This window comes from Sus scrofa, chromosome 9, assembly GCF_000003025.6.
Source record: "Sus scrofa isolate TJ Tabasco breed Duroc chromosome 9, Sscrofa11.1, whole genome shotgun sequence".
NCBI classification, from domain to species: Eukaryota; Metazoa; Chordata; class Mammalia; order Artiodactyla; family Suidae; genus Sus; species Sus scrofa.
Window position 1 is genome coordinate 65,135,705 of NC_010451.4, and position 25,580 is coordinate 65,161,284.

At 49.7% G+C, this 25,580-nt stretch overlaps 1 protein-coding gene across 3 annotated transcripts in view; it reads right to left on the minus strand.

Moving 5' to 3' along the window:
• PIK3C2B (phosphatidylinositol-4-phosphate 3-kinase catalytic subunit type 2 beta) overlaps positions 1–19,157 on the minus strand; it is an 81,134-nt gene extending 61,977 nt beyond the window's left edge. Inside the window, exons 1-2 of one of the 3 annotated variants that reach the window (XM_013989566.2) lie at positions 18,725–19,157; positions 15,440–15,496 (exon numbers count right to left, since the gene is read on the minus strand). The gene's annotated coding sequence lies outside the window, so the exon portion shown is untranslated. Of the gene's footprint in view, positions 1–4,823; positions 5,258–15,439; positions 15,497–18,724 lie in introns of those variants that run through there. The other 2 variants (XM_003357389.5, XM_013989567.2) reach the window with 2 other exon arrangements.

Below are 25,580 nucleotides of genomic sequence, written 5' to 3' on the forward strand. Positions count from 1 at the left end.
CCTCCAAGGAGCTGGCTCTGCTCGGTCCCTGTGCCGGAGAGGGAGGGGCCCCAGGGCCCAGCCCTGACACCGGCCGTGGGTGGAGAGGGCTTCCTGTTGTCTTCCTGGAGGGCACTGTATCAGAACTGCTCTGCAGAGGGCACTCATGGGTCTGGGCCATTGCCCCACATCTTGAGCTACAGAGATGGACTCTCTCAGGCATGAAGTACCAGGTAGGTGCCAGGCACCATGCTAGACCCACATCTATTCAGATGACGCGGGCACAATTCCAGGAAGCTTAGGGTCTAGTAAAGATGATAGATTTGTCACAAGTAATTCAATCCCCCCATCAGGGCACAGAGCGGGGAGCCCTGCACGTCTTGGCCTATCTTCATTGGGCAGGGAAAACGGAGAACCATCAAGAAACGTGGTGAAAAATATGGAGGTTCTTAAGCTCCCAGCCTTTTAGCAGTTTTTACAAAGGGAGGATGACTTAGTTCCAGGACTGCCCTAGGAAGGGACCTTCGGTACCTCCTCTCAGGACAGAATGGGTCAAGGGGCTGGAGGCCTTAGGGCATACACTTTGGCCTCCAGAGTTTCCTCTTCAGAGGGGACCCTGCCTCTATCCACTCCCAACACCCACACCTCCCCAGACCCCAAATCCCACTGGTTTTGCAGCCAGGGACCCTCATCCCACCCCTCACTCCACACCTGTTGCCCTGCTCCACCACCCCCCTTCTACCCCACAGCCCCAGTTCCAACAGGAAAGTCAGCATGCCCTGTGCCAGGAATCCGACACCTCCCGCATAACTAGAAGTCAAGTAGGTCAGCCCCGTGCCTCACACAGAGGTGCCCCTGATCCTGCTTCCGTATTGAAAACCTATAGGTTTTAGACAGCTCTGCAAGCTTCTTTGATGTCAGGCCCGTCACTGAGTCACACACACACACCAGCAAAGTCTTTTCTCTTATTTAACTTATGTTCCCTCTGTGTGGCTCTCACTTAGTTCCAAATGTGGGGAGACTGAAAATAACTGCTTGCATTTTCTTCCCCCTCATACAGCCGCTCTCTAGCATCCTCTCAGCCAAATGAAAGCAGCCCCGTGGGGTTCAGTCTTAAGTTCCATCACTCTCTTTCCTGGGCCTCCCCTGGACTCTCCACCAATGTGAAGCCTCTCCATCTCCCCTGAACTCTCCACCAACGTGGAATCAAGAGTTAATGGAAGGCTCTTGGGGTCCTAAGAGACCAGAGGGGCAGGTGCCAGGAGGCTGTGTGACACGGTTACACCAGACGGGTTTGCATTCAGAGTCCTAGCTCAGAAACCAATTGTGCAGCTGGTTCTGCATGCATGCACGCACACGCACACACACTCTCTCTCTCTCTCTCTCTCTCTCCCTCAAGATCACACCTCCTAGCACACACCCTGTAGATTCAGGATCTGAGTACAAAGAGAGTCAGGCACGGAAGAGGTGAGGCAGCTCGTGGCTCCTCTCAAAACTTTCCTTCCTAGAGCTGGCAATTTAGATAGATGGCAGGGCCCGGGACCAGGGCTGGCAATCAGCTGAATGGAACGTTTGGCAAAAAGGAAAGAAAGGTCGTGGCAGGGTGTGGATTTCTAACCCAGGAGCCAGAGCAACCACACCTCCTCTCTGTCTGGTCCATACTTCCTGCTTTCTCCACCCCATGCCCTCAGCCACTGCAGCCCCCAGAACGAGCCCCTTTGGTCCAGATCAGCCGATTCCTCCAAGGAGCATACGATTAGGAATTATGCTTCAGGGAGTTCCCATTGAGGCTCAGCAATAACAAGCCTGACTAGTATCCATGAGGATGTGATCCCTGGCCCTGCTCAGTGGGTTAAGCATCTGGCGTTGCTGTGACCTGTGCTGTAGGTTGCAGATGTGGCTCAGATCTGGCATTGCTGTGGCTGTGGCATAGGCTGGCAGCTGTAGCTCCGATTCGACCCCTAGCCTGGGAGCTTTCACATGCTGTGGGTGTAGGCCTAAAAAGACGCCCCCCCCCAAAAAAATTACACTTTCGTTTCCTCAGCCCTCCAAAGATAGGATGGCAGAGGAAGAGAGGAGTTCCCAGGATGACCTTCCCTTAATCATTTTAGCTTCTAGTTGGGAGGACTCCTGAGGAAACTTCTTAACAAATGTCACACCAGCCCACCCACATGGGAAAAACCACCCAGCACTTCCAAACAGCAACATCTAGGAAACCTCAGCCTCTCTAAAGGGACTATAGGCCGGGTACAGTATAAAAGAAGCCCCTCTGGGAGTTCCCGTCGTGGCACAGTGGTTAACGAATCTGACTAGGAACCATGAGGTTGCGGGTTCGGTCCCTGCCCTTACTCAGTGGGTTAACGATCCGGTGTTGCCGTGAGCTGTGGTGTAGGTTGCAGACGCGGCTCGGATCCCGCGTTGCTGTGGCTCTGGTGTAGGCCGGTGGCTACAGCTCCGATTCAACCCCTAGCCTGGGAACCTCCATATGCTGAGGGAGCGGCCCAAGAAATAGCAACAACAACAACAACAACAACAAAAGACAAAAGACAAAAAAAAAAAAAAAAAAAAAGAAGCCCCTCTGGAAGGAGGATGTAAGAACATGGCAGGGGGGGATGGGGGGACAGTAGCCCTCCCTAGGCCTCACCTCCCACACCACACGCCCCCACCCCAGGCCTCAGCTTCGCTTCCTGGAGCCATTTGCTCGCTGCAGACCAAGGACGCCTGCAATGCCTGTCACCTCCGGCTGAACCTCCAGTCCAGCTTCCCAGCTCATGGCCTTTGGAATCCGGTTCTCCAGGATTCCTGCGTGGGCTGGGAAACCTCCCTGGAGGAGGCCAGCCCATTAAGCAGAATCCAGAAAGCAGGTCACAGCTGTTCCCATCCAGCAGAGGCACCAAAGGGAAGACACGATATACCAACAAGGCTCTGCTCTGCCTGGAGGACTCACCGGAGGGAAGAGATGAGAGGCAGTTTGCTCCATCAGAGTCTGCGAGGAGGAAGGAGGCAGCGTGGAGCATTGCTTCAAATTAAGGCCCAACCCCAGGGCACGGAGATGGGGAATGTATCTCAGGGTCACACCAGAGGCAGCAGACTAAGCAGGGTCCATCGAACAATGCCAGTGAGATTATCCTCCAAAAGAATGACATCTTTTTTTTTTTTGGTCTTTTTTTTTAGGGCCGCAACCTGCGGCATATGGAGGTTCCCAGGCTAGGCGTTGTAACAGAGCTGTAGCCACCAACCTACACCAGAGCCACAGCAACACCGGAGCCACAGCAACGCCAGATCCAAGCTGTGCCTGTGACCTACACCACAGCGCATGGCACCGCCAGATCCTTAACCCACTGAGCGAGGCCAGGGATCGAACCTGTGTCTTCATGGACAGGTTCAGATTGGTTTGTGCTGAGCCATGACGGGAACTACAAGAAAGACATCTTTGCTGGGGATCAACGCTCTGATTTTGAGGGAGTGTCTCTAATATACTCAATTATAACACTGGGAAGGGCCCACAGGCTCAACGTGGGGAGGCTACATGGTGTTGGTCCTCAGAAACAATCGTGGCCCTAGCCCTGGACTCCTCCCCACAAGGACACACTAGAGGACCCAGGGAACTTGTCCCCAGAATGATGCTACAAGTACAGAGGGTGGGCTCCACGCTGCCTGTGGGAAGGGTAGGCGACTGCCTGTAAGCCTGGGCTGAGGAGCCAGTGGGCAAGGAAAGGTTGTGTGGATAGTGGGCTGCCAGCAGCTGCCAGCCACCTGCTTGGCTGGGAGGAGGGTAAAAGGAAGTTAAGCAGGAAGCCTGAGCCAGGACTTCTCTTGTGACGCAGTGGGTTAAGGATCTGGCATTGTCACTGCAGTGGCTTGGGTCGCTGCTGTGGCGTGGCTTCAGTCACTGGCCTGGGGGCTTCCACGTGCCTTAGGCACAGGCAAAACAAACAAACAAATAAACAAAGGAAAAAGTTCCCTTTGAGGCTCAATGGTAATGAACCCGACTAGGATCCATGAGGATCTGGGTTCCACCCCTGGCTTTGCTCAGTGGGTTAAGGATCCGACATTGCCATGGCTGTGGTGTAGGCTGGTGGCCGCAGCTCTGATTCAGCCCCTAGCCTGGGAGCCTCCATGTGCCACGAGTGTGGCCCTAGAAAGCAAATAAAATAAAATGAAATGAAATGAAATGAAACGAAACGAAACAAAACAAAACAAAGGAAAAGACTGAGCCAGTCATCCATGGGAACCTCGGGGGAGTAGATAACCAGCCCCCTCACCATGCCCAGGGCAAGCTCCTTCCCTCCGTCCTGGGAGGGAAGCTCTGTATCACTGTCCACAGCCCTGCCCACTGTCCCTCTGCCACCACAGTCCCTGAAAGAGCAATCCTGATATGTTGCCTGATAAGGAAGAATATCTTCAGTTACTGCTAACTCCCCAAATCAAGAAAATCCCTGATCAGAAGTTCCCTTGTGGAGCAGCAGGTTAAAGATCTGGTGTTGCTGCAGCTGTGGCACAGGCCCCAACTGTGGCACGCATTCAATCCCTGGCCCGGGAACCTCCACCAAAAGAAAAGTCCCTGATAGACTGAGTCATTCCCAGGAACCAAAGCCATGGTAATCACACAAACTGCACATCTGCCACCTACACACACACACACACACACACACACACACACACACACACATGCTCTCCACGCTTGGCCCACAGAATCCCCAGAACCCCAATCCCCCCACACACCTCCATGAACGCCACACATTCCATGCGCACCCCATACCCCACACATGGGTCCTACAACCCCACACCCCACATGAGCCCCCACATCTTTTCTCACACTGGCTCGCCCTCACCCCACACACCTCCGAATCACCCTCATCAGCTCCCTGAGGGCAGGAGAGAAAGTTGGCCTAGACCCGATGAGATGACAGTCTTAGTGTCACTGGCAAAGAAGCCTGAGAAAAGCAGGAGGAAAGCTGAACCCGGAAGAAAAAGGAAAACAGACCTTTGGCTCCAGGGGCAGCTCTGGGCCTCCGCAAGCAGGCCCTTCCCTGTCCACATTCCAGTGCAGGGACAGGCCGGGCCAGCCAGGAGAGCACCAGGGGGTGAAATGCCAGGGAAGGTGGCTCCAGACACAAGGGCCAGGGACCACCGTTGCCCAAAGGCCGTCTGGCTTCTGGCCGGCCTCAGGCACTGTCAGCTATTTCCTAGGTCAGAGCAGAGTGGAGAAGCCCTGGCGTCCCCATGGACCAGTGTGGGAAAGAAAGGGGGCATCAGCTTTCAAGTAGCCCCCTTCTTTCAGACCAGGAGAAAAAAAAAAAAAAAAAACCCACAAAAACAAAACACCACCAAACATCTAACACTAATTTATACAGGGGCATTAGAGGCCAAAGTGTTAGTCCCGCTCAGCGACCTTTGCATTTAAAAAGCAGAGTCTGAGGAGAAAGGTGCAGAACCTGAGGGAATCAGGAAGTGGTAAAGGACCTGTCTAGAGGCACTGGGAGAACACGATCCATTAAAAGGTAGGGGAGGAGTTCCCCTCGTGGCACAGTGGAAACGAATCTGACTAGGAACCCTGAGGTTGTGGGTTCGATCCCTGGCCTTGCTCAGTGGGTTAAGGATCGGGCGTTGCCATGAGCTGTGTGGTTCGAATCTGGCGTTGCTGTAGTTGTGGCATAGGCGGGCCGCTACAGCTCTGATTCGACCCCTAGCCTGGGAACCTCCATAAGCCATGGGTGTGGCCCAAATAGACAAAAAGACAAAAAAAAAAAAAAAAAAAAAAAAAAAAAGGAGGTGGATCTCTGGCATAGGCCTTGCTGGTCCATGGCCTCCCTGATCCCAGTGCCCGAGCCCCAGCAATCTCCTGCCCCTCTCCAGCAAACAAGTCCCCCCAAGGGCTGCCCACCAGGCAGCTTGTCCTGTCAGTCACTGACCCCTCTTGGCTGCTGTTTACAGGGCCTTGCAGCAGCCACTCGGTTCCACTCCACTCTTCCCGGTGGCAGGCCGGAAGGATATCCTGCTCCGGGTCAGCCAAGGACACTGAACCCAGGCGGAGACCAAGCATTCTATTCTAGCCAGGTCAAAGAAGCTACCCCACTCAGGATGCAGGGCCTAGAAGGAAACAGAGAAATGAGATCCTCCAGGAGACGGCCTCTTGGGGTTCAGAATGATCAACCACAGGGAATGGGATACCTGGCTAGGGGCCTGGGCAGGGGGCAGCAGTCCTGATAGTACCAGATCACAGGAAACCCAGCCAGGAGCCCCTTATCAGCCGAGTCGTCCCTTATACCGGTCACAGGGGGAGGTTCCAGTGCCCTCAGATCATCTGCACAACTAGCCTGGTCTAAACTCCCCATTTCCTGAGAGTTCCTGTTTTGGATCAGTGGGTCTCTGTGAGGATGCAGGTTTGATCCCTGGCCTCGCTCAGTGGATTAAAGGATCTGGTGTTGCCACAAGGTACGGCAAAGACCTCAGCTGCAGCTCCGCTTCGACCCCTGGCCCAGGAAATTCCATATGCTACAGGTGCAGCCATAAAAAGAAAAAAAAAAAAATTTTTTTTAAACCCTTCCCATTTCCTGTCCCACCTGGCTTTTAGGGCCTCAAAAGCCAACGAGTATGACTGGAGGCACTTTTTCTCCTGTTTGTTCTCTCCTCTCCCCACCCCAATTCAAGATCCTCAGAAAGCTTAACTGGTCAATCCTTTCAAACTCTTCTTATTTCTTTTATTCTCAGTCTCTTCAACACTCTGATACTCTGTGACACAACTGATTAAAATGGTGGCCCTGGGGCCCGGCCACAAGAACAGCACATCTGCCTTGGATCACGTTAAAACAACTATTTTGCATCCCTGAGTATGGGGGGGTCAAGAAGATTTAAAAAAAAAAAAAAAAAAAAAAACATGTGGCTGACCCTGCAGCGTATGGAAGTTCCCAGGCCAGGGATCAAACCAGAACCACTGAGAGAGGTTCGATGTGAGACACAGGGGAAGTCCTAGAAGATTTATATTCTTTCTTTCTTTTTTTCTTTTTAGGGCCACACCTGTGGCATATGTAAGTTCCCAGGCTAGGGGTCCAATTGGAGCTGCAGCTGCCAGCCTACACCACAGCCACAGCAATGCAGGATCCGAGCCTCGTCTGTGACCTATACCACAGCTCATGGCAACACCAGGTCCTTTAACCCACTGAGCGAGGGCAGGGATTGAACCTGCCTCCTCTTGGATACTAGCTGGGTTCTTAACCCACTGAGCCGCAATGGGAACTCCCTAGACTTATTTCCTAAGTAGGAAGTGACCTAGGGAGTAGGGGAGTGGACAAGGAGTGGTATCTGTTTCGGTGTTTCTCTGTACAAGCCCTAATGCTAATTCTCCCATTTCTCTAGGTACTTTGCACAAAAGGGCTCAAGGGAGACAGAGGTCTCCCTATAACAGAGCCTGGGGACACTGAGCAGAGGGGTAGACCAGCTGCCCACCTGGCTCAGAGCAGCATACGCACATCCCAGCAGCCACACCTCCATGGGGCCCTTGCCCACGTGACCCTCATTCAGGGTCTACGGGGGTAGCAACAGTCAGAGGCCATTCTCATAATTCTCAGCAGGGATCAGCTGACATGCTTGCAGCTGACTTGAGTATAGCCAGAATGTGAGCCCATGCGCAGGTAGACTGGAGCCGGCAAGCCAGAGCTGCCTTGCTGAAATACCAGTGCAATGTATGCAAGTACCATGACCAAGTCTGTCGAATAAGTACCTCCAGGGATCTGTCCACTGTGATGACCGAAGTGAAGGGTGTCACTCATTTTTTCAGTTAAAAGAAAGGGGGGCGTGGTGGCGCCCACAGAGGGAGGCCATGTGAATATGAGCATCAGAGAAATAGAAGGAAGGAAATAGACCTTTTTCCCCTCCTTTGGCATTTTGTGCCAGGTATTGTCTTATTTAATCCTTGCAACAGTCCTTAAATGTGCATATTATTACTCTTGTTTTGTGAAAACAGGAAAGGAATTGAGTATTTGCCCAAGGTCATACAACTAGTAAAAAGATATCATCAAGAGTTACACTACTATAAATCAATACTTCAACAAGCACATAATAAAAGCAAAATACAATGAAAATAAACAAGAGCGAAACTGAATCTTGGCGTTCCCGTCATGGTTCAGCGGTTAGCAAACCTGACTAGCATCCATGAGGACAAGGGTTCGATCCCTGGCCTTGCTCAGCGGGTTAAGGATCTGGCGTTGCCGTGAACTGTGGTATAGATCACAGACGCGGCTCGGATCCCGAGTGGCTGTGGCTCTGGCGGAGGCCGGCGGCTACAGCTCCAATTAGACCCCTATTTGGGAACTCCCATATGTCACAGATGCAGCCCTAAAAAGACAAAAAGACCAAATAAATAAAGAAAGAAAGAAACAAACAAACTGAATCTTGTTTGAGGCCTTTTCCCCCATTCTGCTATGGAGACCCAGGCACATCACATTTTACAAATTTTTTTTTTTTTTTTTTTTTTTTTTTGGTCTTTTTAGGGCTGCACCTGAGCCATATGGAAGTTCCCAGGCTAGGGGTTAAATCGGAGCTGTTAGCTGCCGGCCTATACCACAGCCACAGCAATGCAGGATCCAAGCTGCATCTGCAACCTATACCACAGCTCATGGCAACACCAGATCCTTCACCCACTAAACAAGGCCAGGGATCAAACCTGCATCCTCATGGATACAAGTCAGATTCATTTCCACAGAGCCACGACAGGAACTCCTTACCAAATTTTCCAACTTATATTAGTGATTATTCTGGTATACCCCCAAGCTCTCCCCACATACCCCAACACACTTTTTCACTGTCTCAAGCTACTGAAAAAAAAAAAACAAGCAACTAAATAAACTAGCAAAAAAATAAAAACAAACCTTCCAAACAAACAAACCAATCTTAAAAACCAGACCCAGAGTTTTGCAGATAAGAGACTCAAAGACCTGAGGGGAGAAATGACTGGTCTGAAGTCATAAGGGTAGTGGGTGGGAGAAGCAGGTCTCGGGATCCCACTCAAATGCTCCTTCCAGACTGAACCACAAGCAGTCCATCTTGTCTGTTCTCAAAGTCTTCTGGGGAAGGAAATCCCCCAGCCTTTCTGTTCTAACTGGTCTTAAATTGATCTATTCCTTTCCAAGCTTTTGATTACTTTGATTAAATGAAATAACCTAGAGAAATTATTAGGCACCAAAAAATTATTTCTTTCCCTTACCTGATTATTAAAACAGCATCCCAACGAGCTCCCCTGTCTCCCCTACCCACCCCTGGAAGTATCTGCACTCCGCTGCCTGGGAATCCTGCAGCTCAGTGCCAATCATGACATTCTTCCCATGAAAAACTTCCCATCTCTCTCCTTCCTCATCACATACTCAAGACCTCCCACACTGAGTCCTAGCCCAGTCCCCTGCAACCCCGCCCCCCCAATGCAGAAGGCTATTAACCCTTCTCCAGGGTCCCCGGTTTTCCCATACACCTTCACTCATGCTAGGGCCTTCTGGAATACTCTCTGATTTGCCCTCTCCGAATGCCTGCTCTTATATTAAAGCCTCACTTCCTATAACTGAAAGTGACTTTGCTCTCTTTTGGACATCTCCAAAAACAATTTTTTTTTTTTTTTTTTTTGTCTTTTTGCTATTTCTCTGGGCTGCTCCCGCGGCATATGGAGGTTCCCAGGCTAGGGGTCGAATCGGAGCTGTAGCCACTGGCCTACGCCAGAGCCACAGCCAACTCAGGATCCGAGCCGCGTCTGCAACCTACACCACAGCTCACGGCAATGCTGGATCGTTAACCCACTGAGCAAGGGTAGGGACCGAACCTGCAACCTCATGGTTCCTAGTTGGATTCATTAACCACTGCGCCACGACGGAAACTCCAAAAAACAAATTTTTTTATAGCTATGCTGGAAGCATGCAGAAGTTCCCAGACCTGGGATCAAACCAGAGCCACAGCAGTGACCTAAACTGCTGCAGTGACAACATTGGGTCCTCAACCAGCTGCACCACAAAAGAATTCCAGACATCTCTAAAACTTCTAATGCATCCTACTGTGGTTATATTGTTTTGTATTATACCACTAGTGATTAGAATAAAAATAACCTATTCATGTAGGTGCTTTCTAGTTACAAAGCACTTGTACAGACATAAGCCCATTAACCTTAAGAATAAAAATTACCTTCTATTTATCTTTGTCTTCCCCTCGATGCTCAGTACAATGTTTTACACACAGGACAGAGCTGCTAAATACTGTTCCAGGGGTGGTCTGACCAACCCAGAGAAGAGTGATCACTTCCCTGTGGTAGCATCAAAGAGTCTTTTCTTTCTTCTTCTTCTTCTTTTTTTTTTTTTTTTTGTCTTTTTGCTATTTCTTTGGGCCGTCCCTCGGCATATGGAGGTTCCCAGGTTCCCAAGCTAGGGGTCGAATCGGAGCTGTAGCCACTGGCCTATGCCAGAGCCACAGCAACGCGGGATCCGAGCCGCGTCTGCAACCTACACCACAGCTCACGGCAACGCCGGATCGTTAACCCACTGACTCAAGGGCAGGGACCGAACCCGCAACCTCATGGTTCCTAGTCGGATTCATTAACCACTGCGCCACGATGGGAACTCCTTTCTTCTTTTTTTTTAGGGCCGCACCGGCGACACATGGAGGTTCCCAGCCTAGGGATTAAATTGGAGCTGCAGCTGCCTGCCTACACCACAGCCATGGCCACAGCCACGCCAGAAACGAGCCGCATCTGCGATCCACACCACAGCTCATGACAACGCTGGATCCTTAACCCAATGAGTGAGGCCAGGGAGGGAACCCGCATCCTCATGGATGCTAGTCAGGTTTGTTCATCAATGAGCCATGACGGGAACTCCAGCATCAGAGATTCTGAAGCTGGATGAGGAAGGCAAAAAAGTAATTTGTTCTCCCAGACTGATACTGCATAGCATTTATTAGATTTTCAGAATTTAGAGGCCCCCCAAATATTAAGAACTCTGGCTCCAGCCTCTATATTTTATGAAATGCTGTCCAAGGTTACACCAACTCTTGGGGCAGTCATAGGACAAGTGACTCCTCTGGAGCTTACAGAATGACCATACTCCATAAAGAAATCCATTCACTTGCATTTTTTGAAGTACAATGTGGTTACCACAAGGTCAGAGAGCACACCGAATGAACTCGAGTCTGTAGCCCCAGGGTTTAGCACAAACCTGCCATTGAAGGATGACAAAATCACTGTGACCACCACCATTTCCTGAACCCTTGCCATGCACCAGACGCTGTTCTAGGTGGTTCGTTTTGTCTGTCCAATTCACTGCCGGGCACTGAGGTCAGACACACAACGTACACTCAGCGCATAACAGGTGAATGGACAGATGGATAAAAGATAAAATGCAAACTCCTTCAACGGCTCGGGCCAAATTAAACTCCTTTCACTTCACCTCTTTCGCCACTCACTTCATTCCCTATCCCACCCCAATCCCTATGCATTGTTCAGATCTCAGCTAACATTTCATTTATTCCAGGAAGTCTGACCACCCTAAATGCCCCACTTATGCCTTCTCAAAGCATCCCATAATTTTCCCATCACAGCCTACGCACTTGTTGGTACTCTACACTCAGTCATAGGTCTGAGACACTGAAAGCACATAGTCATTAGCAACCACTCAAAAAACATCTGTTGAATGAACGAATGAGCTTTTTTTTTTTTTTGTCTTTTTAGGCCCGAACCCACTGCACATGGAGGTTCCCAGGCTAGGGGTCAAATTGGAGCTACAGCTGCCGGCCTATACCACAGCCACAGCAATGCAGGATCTGAGCTGCGTCTGCGACCTACACCACAGCTCACGGCAACACCAGATCCTTAACCTACTGAGTGAGGCCAGGGATCAGACCAGGAATCGAAACTAGTCAGATTCAGTTTTTGCTGAGGCATGACGGGAAGTCCCTAATGAGCTCTTCTTAAACATTACCTGGCAGACTTACATCCCTCTGTGATCACATCTTATTCCACAGAAGGTTTTAGTAATGATGCTTTCTGCTGCCACCTGGCTCTTGGGGAAGCCCCATCTCATTCAGAACTTAGGCCTCATTGGCATTTTTTTCCTCACGGGTCCCTTCGATGCAGCACAGAAGGAACACAGGCTTTGGAGGTGGCCTGACCTGCATTCAAACTTTGGCTCTTTCTAATCAGCTGTGCAATCTCAGGCATGTTTCTTAATCTTCGTTTGCATCTGAACCTAAGCTAAACCTCAGTCCTCCCATCTGCAAAAGGGGATGAGACAATTTCATCATCATCCACTTCCTCCAAGGCTGGTGGGGGCGGCGGGGGCGGCGGGGGGGGACCAAGACAAGGTTTGCAAAGCTAGGGGTAGACAGACACTCAGTACTGGTGGCTCTTCTTCATCACATGCTTTTGCCTTTCTCGGCACCTGAACTTTTTCAAGTGGCTCCTTTTTGCTCTCCTCGTTCAGATCATCTGCAACAGCAGAGTCAAAGTGCACTTCAGGTTGCTGTGGCTCTGGCATAGGCTGGTGGCTACGGCTGCGATTCGACCCCTAGCCTGGGAACCTCCATATGCTGCAGGAACAGCCCAAGAAATGGCAAAAAGACAAAAAAATAAAATAAAAAAAAACTGCACTTCAGAAGTTCCCGTCGTGGCTCAGCAGTAACAAATCCGGCTAGTATCCATGAGGACATGGGTTCAATCCCTGGCCTCGCTCAGTGGGTTAAGGATCCAGCATTGCCGTGAGCCTGTGGTGTAGGTTGCAGATGCAGTTTGGATCTGGTGTTGCTGTGGCTATAATGTAGGCCGGTAGCTACAGCTCTGATTCGACCCCTAGCCTGGGAAACTCCATATGCCAAGGGTGCACACCCAAAAAGACAAAAAAACAAAAACTGCACTTTAGAGCATGTGCCTGCCCTCTGGAATCACTCTATCTTTCTAAGTTTCTCATCAGCAAACTGTATCCATCTTTTCTCTTTTTGAAATTTTTAAAAACTATTTTCATTTTTTAAATTTTGATTTATTTTTCACTGAAGCATTGTTGATTTACAATGTTTCAAATGTACAGCAAAGTGATTCAGTTATAAATACATATGTACATATATACATACATCTATAATAATATATATATTCTTTTTCAGATTCTTTTCCATTATAGGTTATTATAGGAGACAATACAGTTCCCTGAGTTATATAGTAGGTCCTTGCCTTTATCTGTTTTATATATTGCAGATGTATCTATTAATCCCAAATTCCTAATTTATCTTTTCTCTTAACTAAAAACAGAACACAACGGAGCTCCCATTGTGGTGCAGCGGAAACGAATCTGACTAGGAACCATGAGGTTTCAGGATCGATCGCTGGCCTTGCTCAGGGGGTTAAGGATCCAGCATTCCTGTGAGCTCTGGTGTAGGTTGCAGATGTGGCTTGGATCTGACATTGCTGTGGCTGTGGTGTAGGCCGGCAACAACATCTCCAATTAGACCCCTAGCCTGGGAACCTCCATATGCTGCGGGTGTGGCCCTAAAAAGACAAAAAACAAAAAAGAAAAAACAAAACAAACAAAGAAGTGTTCTGCCTTCTTACAGTCTAGAGGAGAAATCCGACATCCTGGCTATAAAATTTGGGGGGGAAATATAGTTACCTTCTCCCAGGTTTCCATAATATCCAATGTGCGATCTCCCCATTTTGGGTCAGAATTAAATGGGCTTTAATAGTGCTCCTAGGACTTGAACTTCTTTGACCCTTCGGAAGATCTAATTGCATAGCAAGTCAGGAATGTGACAGACACTCTGCTTTCAGGAAAGTGGGGCCCTCAGAGATGCCTGTGAGACTGGCAGGGCTCCATTCTTATCTGGGTTCTAGGTGAATTTGGACCTGAGAGGAGAAGGGCTCATATCTATTTCTTCGACCTACAAAGGCAAACTGTACTATTGCCTCAAAATGGAATCTCGTTGGTTCTCTACTCTTTTCCCTCATTCTGTGCCTTCTGGTTTGCTGTCAGAGGTACCAAGCAGACTATGATAGAAGGAGAAAAGCTTGGCTGGAGAGGATGCCTCCATGCAAGCTTATTCCTGCTGGGCCTGGGGAACCAGACCAGTGTGGAACAGCTCTCACAGCCGCACCCACCTCCACCGTGGGGAGGATACAAAAATAGCATCCAACCTCTGAGACAGGATCCATGGGGCAGTGACTTAGAAGGAGGCACAAACCTTGGCAGGAAGGACAGCCAAGAAGAAAAGAAACCACTGCCCAGGAGAGTAGTCTCACAGTGACTAAGGAGAAAGGTCCAGGCAGAAGGGAGTGGAACAATGTGTTCAAGAAAGAAGAAAGAGGGAGTTCCCATCATGGCTCAGTGGTTAACAAATCCGACTAGGAACCATGAGGTTGCAAGTTCAATCCCCTAGCCTTGCTCAGTGGGTCAAGGATCCGGCGTTGCCATGAGCTGTGGTGTAGGTCGCAGAGACGGCTCGGATCTGGCATTGCTGTGGCTGTGGTGTAGGCTCCAATTAGACCTCCAGCCTGGGAACCTCCATATGCCACAAGTGTGGCCCTAAAAAGACAGAAAAGACAAAAAAAAAAAAAAAAAAAAAAAAAAAGAAAGGAGTTCTCATTGTGGCACAGCGGAAACCAATCACACTAGTATCCATGAGGATGAAAAAGTGAAATGCTTAAGATTCCTTGTCACTCTGTTATTCCACCTCAGGACTGCTGGGAATTTCTTATGACTTCCTTCTCCATACCCTGAAGGCCTCTGCCCCAAAGCTCAAAAGGTGTCTTTAATCTCCTTAACAGTGTAGAGTTTTGAGGAGTGAATTCCACCAAAGTCCTGAGAGAAGAGAATTTCCCAACAATGAAGACCCTGAAAAACCACTGATAGGAACATTCTAAAGTGCCAAAGGACAGATCCTTTCATGGGTGATCTGTGGGGCAAGTTCCAGGATTGTTCATGATCATGTGACTTTGGGAGAGTCATTTCTTTGTAGAGAAATAATGTCCAAAGTCCTTTCCAATTCTAACGCTGTTTGTGATCATAGGAAATGCCGGAATTGTCTCCTAAATTTCATTTCATAAAATAAACACAAAATAAAGCAGATAGATAAGTACCAAATGAAGGGAGTTCTCTTTGTGGCTCAGTGGTTAACAAACCCGACTAGGATCCATGAGGATGCAGGTTCAATCCCTGGCCTTGCTCAGTGTGGGTTAAGGATCTAGCGTTGCCACGAGCTGTGGTGTGGGCAGCAGAAGTGGCTCGGATCTGGTGTTGCTGGGGCTGTGGTGTAGGCTGGCAGCTGTAGCTCCCATTCGACCCCTAGCCTGGGAACTTCCATATGCCATGGGTGCGGCCCTAAAAAGTAAAACACACACACACACACAAAAAAAAAAAAAAAAAAAAAAAAGGAAAGAAAGAAAGGCCAAATGAAAAGGTTTCCCCCCCTCAATTTTCCCAGGGCCCCCAAGTTCCAAATTTCTTACCCAGTTGCCCAGAAGGTAGCAAAATTACTTGATTGGATGATCAGACTTCTTCTTACACTGAAGGTAGGGATATGAATGAGAAAGCAGCATTATACTAGTAAAAAAGGAGCCCAAGAAATTCACACATGTACTGTGACACCCCCCCCAAACAAATGGGAATTAAGGAGGCGCTATGCTGGACTGGGGCTGCATGGAGGAAATGTGTCCCCCAGAGCCCCCTGTCCTTGAGAAGTTTGTTTTCTAAGGTATGTCCCAGTCTGGTGATAGCTCACAGGCATTCAAATCAAGGAATCCAGTATGAATGAATTCTGTAGCTGCTGCCCCTTTCTGTTTTCCCAAGACCCAAGATCTCCCTAAGAGCCGCACCCGGGTAATGAGCCCAGGGTCTGGAGTGGGACTGCTGCTTCCAATCTCCCCTCCGTCACTGACTAGCTGACATCAGTGCCTGCTATTGTATTATTCGCCAACTCAGTACTATCCTGTCTATAGAGAGCAGCCAGCCTTTGGGGGTGTATGTCTCCCCCCAGTTCCCTTCAGATATCTTTTTTTTTTTTTTTTTTTTTGGTCTTTTTAGAGCCATACCTGCGGCATGTGGAGGTTCGCAGGCTAGAGGTCCAATCAGTGCTACAGCCCCCAGCCTACACCACAGCCACAGCCACACCAGATCCGAGCTGCATCTTTGACCGACGCCACAGCTCACGGCAATGCCAGATCCTTAACCCACTGAGCGAGGCCAGGGATCGAACCTGTGTCCTCATGGATCCTAGGCAGATTCGTTTCGGCTGTGCCATAACGGGAACCCCTCCCTACAAATATCATTAAGCAGACTTTCCTTCTCTCCCAGTTCCCATTCTACCAACCCTATTTAAAGAGAAATGTCCAAAGAATAGTTACCTTGGCATTGTCACATCACTCTCCCCGCCTTAGCCAGAAATGAAAGGTTCCAGAACACTGTTTCATAACCTTTTCCTCCCACCCCTCCCCAACCCCCACCAGCTTTCCCTCCCTTATCACCGAAACTACACTCAGGGTGAAGAACCTATATTTGTATACTACTCTGCAGTTTTCAGAGTGCTTCTGCAAATGTGATTTTCCTCAGTTCATGGTAGTCGCTGTATTTCACCCTTAAACAATCCTATGAGCCAAGGGTAGTAGTTTTTCCCCATTTTACAGATATGCAAACTGAGTCTTGACATACTCAGTTTGCATAACCCACGCAGCACAGTTGCCCGTGCTCACACACCTAGGAAACCAGGCCTCGGGACACTGAACCCACCCACCGTTTTCTCTCCTGTTTCACATGATCATGTCCAAGTTCACATCCTGGTAGCATGATGAAGTTTATAGCGTTACAAACCACCAAAGGGAACAGATATCCCCTTTACTCCCGCTGGCCAGCAGGTGTGTCCATACACGAGATACCTGCAAGTGCCAGGCCTAGGTGGGGTGGGGAAACCACAGAGAGGAGACCAAAGGCCCACGAGGTGTGGGGTGTCTGCTAGAGCACCAGTACATCATGGCCAAGCCCACTGTCCTTCCAGGCCCAAGGACAACCCCAAAGGAGCACCCCCCCCCAGGGAAAAGCCTGAGGACCCAGATAAATGAGCCTTCCTCATCCAGTACAGCCGCTGGGGCTCCCTCATGGATGTAACAAGGGAAAAGGAAATCGACAGGCTTGCTTCTGGCCAGCGTGGAGAGTTTGATCAGACTCAGACACACACAGCCGTGCACACTCAGCAGTAAATTCCGAGCCATGGAAATCAAGCCTTGGGCTCACCCAAAGGCCAAAGGAGAAGCAGCCACAGCTTCAGTCCAGGGCTCGGGCTCAGAGCCACCGTCTCCTCAGACGCTGGCTGCCAGGCGGAGCTATAAAATGTGCCTCGACTTAATTTTTCCATGGACACAACCCCAGATGGGACCGCCAGGCTCCGCAGGAGCTGCTATTCCGAAGCCTCCAACCTCTTCGCTCTGAGATCCACAGCTGGAGTTGGGGAGGCAGGAGTATCTAGGGATCAGGTTTGCTACCCCCTGGACCATTTCTCTTCTACTATCTTTCCAAGGCCTAGTGCGGCAATAGAGTAAGTTTTCATTCAGCGACTGATACAGGGTTGGAATTCAGTGCAAATTACTTACATCTGCTTGGCCACAGCCCAGACAATCAGGTAGTTTAGAGAGAGAAGGAGGGGCGTGTTGGCCCACTTCTGGGAGCCTGAGTAGTTGTGTGCTAAGGAATCTGGTGCCATGCTGGGACCAGCCTGCCCAGGGTACAAAATTCCCTGACCGAATTGAGAAAACCCATCAGGGCAGCCGAGACAATAGAGATTCCATCCCAGGCCTTGCTGGTGGGACTGGGGCAGGGAAACCACAAAGACCCCACGAGGGGGTGGAGACAGAAGAAAAGAAGGTTGGTCTGAAGAAGCACAAGCAATGGTAGATTCTTTACACACACACACACACACAAACACACACGCACACACCCCTCAGCCAGCTAGGGTGTGTGTACTAACTAACCTCATACATTTAGGAACCTCTTCCCACAACCCCGGAGCCTGCCAAGCCCTGGGTTTCCCACCCTACCCCAGCCCAGCTTGGCTTGGCAGCCTCCCTTGGGCTTCCTGCTCCTTCGATTGCTCCCCAACATCAAAGCCACCGCTGCCCGGGAGCTGAAAATGAGAGACAAGTAGAGACCAGGAGAGCAGCGCCTCTCCTGAAGGTCCTCGGGGAACTCAGGCCTGAGGGCTCCTCTCCTTCTCCCAAGCTTTCGCCTTTTGCTGCAGTATCCTTATAAGGGAGAAGCCAATTCTCCCATCCCTCTGGCTTAAAATATATACATATTCCCCAGGCTAGATGCTGACTTTTCATCTCCTGCAAGAGAAAGCACCACCCCCACCACCCTCGCTCCATGGCAGGTTTTGCTTTTTAATTCTCATCTTAAACAAACAAACAAACATTAAAACCATTGGCTGGCTCAGAGCGCCTTGTAGCCGGGAGCCAGGAAGTGTTTCGAGGGAAAGGGGTGGGAGGAGGGTGCCCGGGGTCCGAGACACCCCGAAACCGCTGGAACGGGGAGGCGTTGGGGGTCGGCAACCTGCTCGGCGCTAGGGCTGGAGCTCCCGTTCCCACCGCTTCCGCGGATCGGCCCGCGGCCGGGAACCCTCGGCTCCTTCCATTGTTGCACCTCGGCTGTTGCCATGTTGGAGGGAGAGCCCCTGACCTCTACTCGCTCCATTCCGCGGGCAATCTGCAGACCCTGGGCCGAGGCTCCCGGCTGGGTGCGCGTCCTACCTGTGCTCACTGCGGGTTTCCTGCAAGACCCGACGGCTCGTGTGCTCGGCGACGTGGGCTGCTGGCTGCGGGCGGCACCTACACCCGCGCGAGCCGGCCCCGCACCGCCTCCTCCCGGGCCGCTCCCCTCTCCGGGCTGCACGCGGCGGGCGCCGGCCTCGGGGTCTCGGGGCGGCGGTGAGGCAGGAGAGGGCGCGAGGACCCGCTTGCAGGGGTAAAAGTCCTCCCGGCCGAGAGCGTGCGCAAGCCCGCAGAGTCAGGCCACCCCGGGTGAGACAATAGCGGGAGCAGCGGGCGAGAGGGGAGAAGCCATCTCCCGGAGACCCGGCGCACTGCACCGCGACGCGAGGCTCGGCCAGACCCGGCCCGGAGAGGCAGCCGCCGGCCGCGGCTCCAGCCCGCAGCGCCCACAACGCGGCGAGCGGGAGGGCGGGGCGGGTCCTGGAACCCTGACCGCCCTCCCTCCCTTCCCCTCCCTTCCCCTCCCTTTCTCCCTCCCTCCCTCCCCTGCCAGTGCGCGGGGGAAGAGAAACGCGGTGGCGTCAAGTTGTGCTTCGGCAACCCTAGAGCCAAGATTTCCACTTCCCACTTGCGTGAGGGTTTTTGCAGATGGTCGTTATTCTTCCCTGCTGGGACCCTTTTGCTCTGGGTCAAATGAATGCCAAGTCATTCTAGAAATGACGGAGTTTTGAGTCCAGTTATCAGCCCGAAGACTTTGCCCCCATCATTAAGATAGCGACGCCCCCCAAAGAGCCCCCACCTTAAGGATGGAGGTGGCAATGAGGGGGAAGCTGTCTCAGCGCTTTGCACACTGCACACTCAGCCTCGTTCGTTTTTCTATTCGCCCTAGTGGGTCGTCTGACCTGAGCCCCAGAAAATAGCAATCAACAACCTGAGGGGGATGGGACGGTAACAGGTCCTCCAACCCAACTATGGCATGCAAAAATCTTTCATACAGTATGTTATATTTACAATTTTGACTCTAAGTACCTTTTTTTGAGCAGTGGTCTCTAGAAGAATTTTTCTAAGGGCTCCACCCAAAGAAACAAGTAGTTGGCCAGCTCCTCATTTGCATTTGGTTTGCATAGTAACTATGATCTCTGATGTCAAAATACATTTTCCTCAAACCTTGAATCTTGTTCTCCCCCATGTGGTCCTCCTTTTTCTTTCTTCCTTCCTCCCTTCCTTCTCTCTTCTCTCTTTCCTCCATTTCTTTCCTTCTTTCTCTCTCTATCCCTCCCTCCCCTTCTTTCTTTTCTTCCTTTCTTTCTTTCTTTTCTTTTCTTTCTTTCTGTCTTTTTTGTTCTTTTTGGCCAGACTATGATCAGCACCTGCTTCTCACTCTCACTCCTCTGCAATCCCCCTTAGGTATCTAGGGCTCAATATTCCTGGCCTCCCTTAGATGCCCAGGATTCTCCAGCCAGTATTCCCAGAAGAAGATCTGTCAACCAGCTCCTTCTCTAGTCCCAAGGAATTATTTGTGGAAATCCTACTATTCCAGTCTGTTTGGATTTCAGTGGAGGTTTTTTTTTTTAAAGGGTGTCAGAAAGGCCTTTTTTTGTGTGTGTCTTTTGAGGGCTGCACCCGTGGCATATGGAGGTTTGCATAGTAAGGACCCCCAGGCTAGGGGTTGTATCAGAGCTACAGCCTCTAGCCTACACCACAGCCTCAGCAACACCAGATCCAAGCCTCGTCGTGGAACTACACCACAGCTCACCACACCGCCGGATCCTTAACCCACTGAGCGAGCCAGGGATCGAACCCGAAACCTCATGGTTCCTGGTTGGATTTGTTTCCGCTGTGCCACAAAGGGAACTCCCAGAAAGGCCTTTTTAAAAGAAATCTTTTAAAATTTCTAATTAATATGAAGCTTAAACAAACCCAAGATGAGTTTTAGATTCATGGACTTAATAGAATTGAAAGACACTCCAGAGCTCAAGGAAGGATAACTGTATGCTGGGAAGGGAATTTGAATAACTGGAGGGAGTCCTATGTAGGGGGAGAAAGTCATATAAAAAGTAGGTTCTGGAGTTCCCTGGTAGCCTAGTGGTTAAGGATCTGGCATTGTCACTGCTGTGGCTGGAGTCACTACTGTGGCTCAGGTTCAATCCCTGGCCCAGGAACTCCTGCATGACACAGACGCCCCCCCCCCCAAAAAAAAGGCGAATTCATGATTCAGAAGGGTCTTTCAGGATCTTTTGTTTTTCTCACATAAGATGAAATTTGGGCAAATGCAAAGGACCCTTAATAGCAGGCAACCTTGAGTAAGATAATGAGAGGAGAAGCTCATGAAAGGAGATGTGGCAGAGGTTTGTATTTCTTCTCTACCCACTGCACTGTGACCTTGGGTTGTCCATCTCACCCTCTGAGCATCCATAGTCCTATCAGCTTCACTTAGCACTCAGGGCTGTTGGGAAGATCAAAGGAAAGACTATAATGGACCATTTTGATGGCTGCAGGCAGCACGCTCTGCACATATGACAGATACATGATGCTATTCCTGATCCTCAAGTGTCACAAGGGATAAAAACATGCATTCGTTGCTTGTTCACAACACAAATATTTGTGGCAGCATACCGTGTGCCTGTCATCAGACCTAAGCTTGGACACCAGAGAGAACAGAGTAGTAGCACAGGGGCCATCCGTGGTCCAATGCTGCTGGACTGAAAAGTCTTCAGTGGAGAGACAATAGGAAATAGGACTGCCTGGGTCTCTGGGCTGAGGATCTTGTCATATTAAAGGCATTATAATACTTCTTCTTTTTTTTTTTGGCACGCTCAATATGGGAAAGTTCCCAGGCCAGGGATTGAACACACACCACAGCAGCGATCCAAGCCACAGCAGTGACAACCTGCTGCACCACAAGAGAATTCCTAATGCGTTTCTATAGGGAGAAAAATTTTCATTATGAGAGAAACCAGGGCATGTTGGAGTTGCTCAGTGGTAAAAAAAAAAAAAAAAAAAAAAAAACCCGGACTAGGATCCATGAAGATGTGGGTTCGATCCCTGGCCTTGCTCAGTGGGTTAAGCATCCGGTGTTGCCATGAGCTGTGGTGTAGGTCACAGATGTGGCTTGGATCTGGCATTGCTGTGGCTGTGGCGTAGGCTGGCAGCTACAACTCTGATTTGACCTCTAGCCTGGGACCCTCCACATACGCAGGTGCAGGCCTAAAAAGACAAATAATAAATAAATAAATAATAAAAATAAAAGAAGCACTGACAGGAATGAGAGTGGTAGCTTCTAAGGTAGGGAAATGGAACTGTCAGCAGAGTCGTAGATATGGCTGGGATGGGATATTCTGCTATGTAGTGGCTATGCTATGAATATTTTCATCATTTTATCCTGCAGCTGAGGAAGCCCAGGTATAGAATGTTAAATCAGGGTTGAGTGATTGCAGGATAAGTACGGTTGAAGGAAAAAAGGGAAAGAGGGTTTCTGACAAAAGAGGAAAAGCCCAAGGAGGAGCCGGGAGCTGAAGAATCTTGAAGCTGTGAATCTTGAAGAAGTGGGAGCTAAGAGACTGAGCTCTTGCTAATCTTTTCTCTGGCCAGAGTGGTCCTTCTAAAACATCTGCTTCCTTTGCTTAAAATTGACTAGCGTGTCATCTCTGAGAGGGTAGGGATTTTTTTTTTCTTTCCTTTTCTTTTTAGGGCCCGCACCTGCAGCATATGGAAGCTCTCAGGCTAGGGGTCCAATCGGAGCTGCAGCTGCCAGCCTACGCTACAGCCACAGCAAGGATCTGAGCTACGTCTGCAACCTACACCACAGCTCACAGCAACACCAGATCCTTAACCCACTGAGCAAGGCCAGGGATCGAACCCATATCCTCATGGATACTAGTCAGGTTTGTTTCTGCTGCACCGCAATGGGAACTCTTGTGTTTATTTTTTCTTTTTTAAAAACTGAAGTATAGTTGATTTACAATGTTGTGTTAGTTTCTGGTATTCAGCAAAGTGATTCAGTCATCTATGATTTTTTCCATATTCTTCTCCATTGCAGTTTATCACAGGATACAGAATATAGCTCCCTGGGCTCTACAAGATGCGAGGGTGGACCTCAAGCAAGATGGACCTTGTCGTTTATCCATCCTGTATCTATAATAGTTTGCATCCTCTAATCCCAACTCCCAGTCCATCCCTTCCCTACCCTCCCACCCTCACCTCCCACCCGTGAGGGCAGGGATTTCTTTGCTTTGGTTTTTAATCATTTGTATTCCAGAGCCCAGAATAATTAATGTCTGGCACATAGCATGTGCTCAGTAAAATTGTCAAATGACAGGATCTACTGAACAGCATAGGGCAATCTACCCAGTATTCTGTAATAAACTATATGGGAAAAGAATCTGAAAAGGAATGGATATACGTATATGTATCACTGATGAACTTTGCTATACCCCTGAAACTAACACAACATTGTAAGTCAACTATATTCCAATGAAATTAAAAAAAAGTAAAATTCATGGAGTTCCCGTCATGGCTAAGCGGTTAACGAATCCGACTAGGAACCATGAGGTTGCGGGTTCGATCCCTGGCCTTGCTCAGTGGGTTAAGGATCCGGCGTTGCCATGAGCTGTGGTGTAGGTCGCAGACGCGGCTCGGATCCCGAGTTGGCTGTGGCTCTGGCGTAGGCCAGTGGCTACAGCTCCAATTCAACCCCTAGCCTGGGAACCTCTATATGCCGTGGGATCGGCCCTAGAAAAAGCAAAAAAAAAAAAAAAAAAATTCAAAAACTGTCAAATGATTGAATGGATGGTTCCAAATAGCTCTTAAAGTTTAAACTCCTTTTTTAAAAAGTCCACGAGCTCTCTCACAGTCTGGAAGCTTGCTTTTCACTCTAGCCTCCGAGGATGGGAACTTTGTCTTGTTCATTCTTTTCTTTTCTTTGCTTTTTTTTTTTCTAGGGCTGCTCCTGCGGCATATGGAAGTTCCCAGGCTAGGGGTCCAATGGGAGCTGTAGCCGCCGGCCTGCGCCAGAGCCACAGCAACTCGGGATCCGAGCTGTGTCTGCGACCTACACCACAGCTCACAGCAACTCCGGATCCTTAACCCACTGAGCAAGGGCAGGGACCGAACCCACAACCTCATGGTTCCTAGTCAGATTCGTTAACCACTGAGCCACCACGGGAACTCCTACTTTCGTTTCTTCAGAACAGCTCCTGCCAGGTAGTAGGCATTCAATAACTGCCGCCTGCATTCACTCCATTGCAAACTGTGTGCATTGGTCTAACTGAACTCCCTGCAATTCCTTGAATACATGCTATTCTCACATAGGGGCCTTTCTACAAGCTTTTCTCACCGCCTGGAAGGGGCCTCCCCTCCCCAGCCCCACCTCTAGCTCCCTTCCCTTTTTCTGCATTTCAACACAGTGAACGGAATAATGGCCTCCCAAAGAGGACATGCCTCATCCCTGGAGCCGGTGATTACATTATCTTAGAGGAACAAAAGCACTGTGTAGATGTGCTTTAGTTAGAGACCTCCCGGTAGAGGGAGGAGCCTGGATTATGCAGGTGAACCCAATCTAATCACATGGGTCCTGAAAAGGGTACCAACCTTCCCAGCAGAAGTCAGAGGGAAAGCTGCTGATGGAAGACGGGATAAGAGGGCCACAACACTCCTGGCTCTAGAGGTGGAGGGTGGAGGTCCTGAGCCAAGGAATGTGAGTGACTTCCAGACCCTGGAAAAGGCAAGGAGACAGTTTCTTCCCTAAAGCCTCCAAAAAGGAATACAGCCCTGCTGACACCATGTTGGGTTTATGAGCTACAGAACTGTAAGATAATAAACGTGTTATTTATTTTATTTATTTATTTATTTATTTTTGGCCTTGCTGGTGGCATTCAGAAGTTCCCAGGCCAGGGATTGAACCCATGCCACAGCAGGAACTGGAGCCGCTGCTGTGACAGCACTGGGTATTTAACCCACTGTGGTAATCTGTTACAGCAGCAAAAGCCATCTAACACACTGGGCAACTACTTTTTGAGGAAGCTTCCCTTGAGGGCCTCCCAAGGATGTCTAGGAACACCTGCTAGCTACCTGGCTGGTAGCACTGATCCCAGAGTGTGGTGAGAGTTCACAGTTTTTCTGAATTAGGGAGGCATCAGAGGAGGAGGGTAAGTAGATTATAAGCTCCTTAAGGACAAGGAACTCAGAGTTCCTGTCGTGGCTCAGTGGACATGAATCTGACTAGTATCCATGAGAACGCAGGTTCCATCCCTGGCCTCGCTCAGTGGGTTGGGGATCTAGCATTGCCATGAGCTGTGGTTTAGGTCGCAGACATGGCTCAGATCTAGCGTTGCTGTGGCTGTGGTGTAGGCCGGCAGCTGCAGCTCCGATTCAACCCCTAGCCTGGGAACCTCCATATGCTGCCGGTGCGGCCCTGAAAAGACAGAAGAAAAAAAAAAAAAAAAAAAAAGACAGGGTTGGGTTTATCTTTGACTTTCTGGGCCTACTTCCTTGCCTGATCCAAAGCTAATTCTCAATAAATACTTGGCAAATGAGTGAATGAGTGGAGACCTGGGTTTAGTTTACAGGAAGACAGTGACTGGGTTAGACGATGGAGCTTGAGAGTTTAAGGTACTGGTGGGAATAACAAGTACTGGGTGGAGTCAGAGAGCAAGAAGTGAATGTGAGGAGGGGTTTTCACCTGTGCTCTGTTCTCTGGGCCTCTGCCCTGGGCTAGGGCTAATCTGTAAAACAAATTTGAGCTAAAATGGAAAAAGGCAATGTTTGTGCCACTTTCATTTTCAAGTCTTTCAGTGGACTTTCTTCCCAAAGATTCACGTGTCTGTGAAAGATGGGTGTTGGAGATGAGGTAAGGGCCCTCTAGGACTGTTGGGTGGTTAGATCAACATCCTCAATC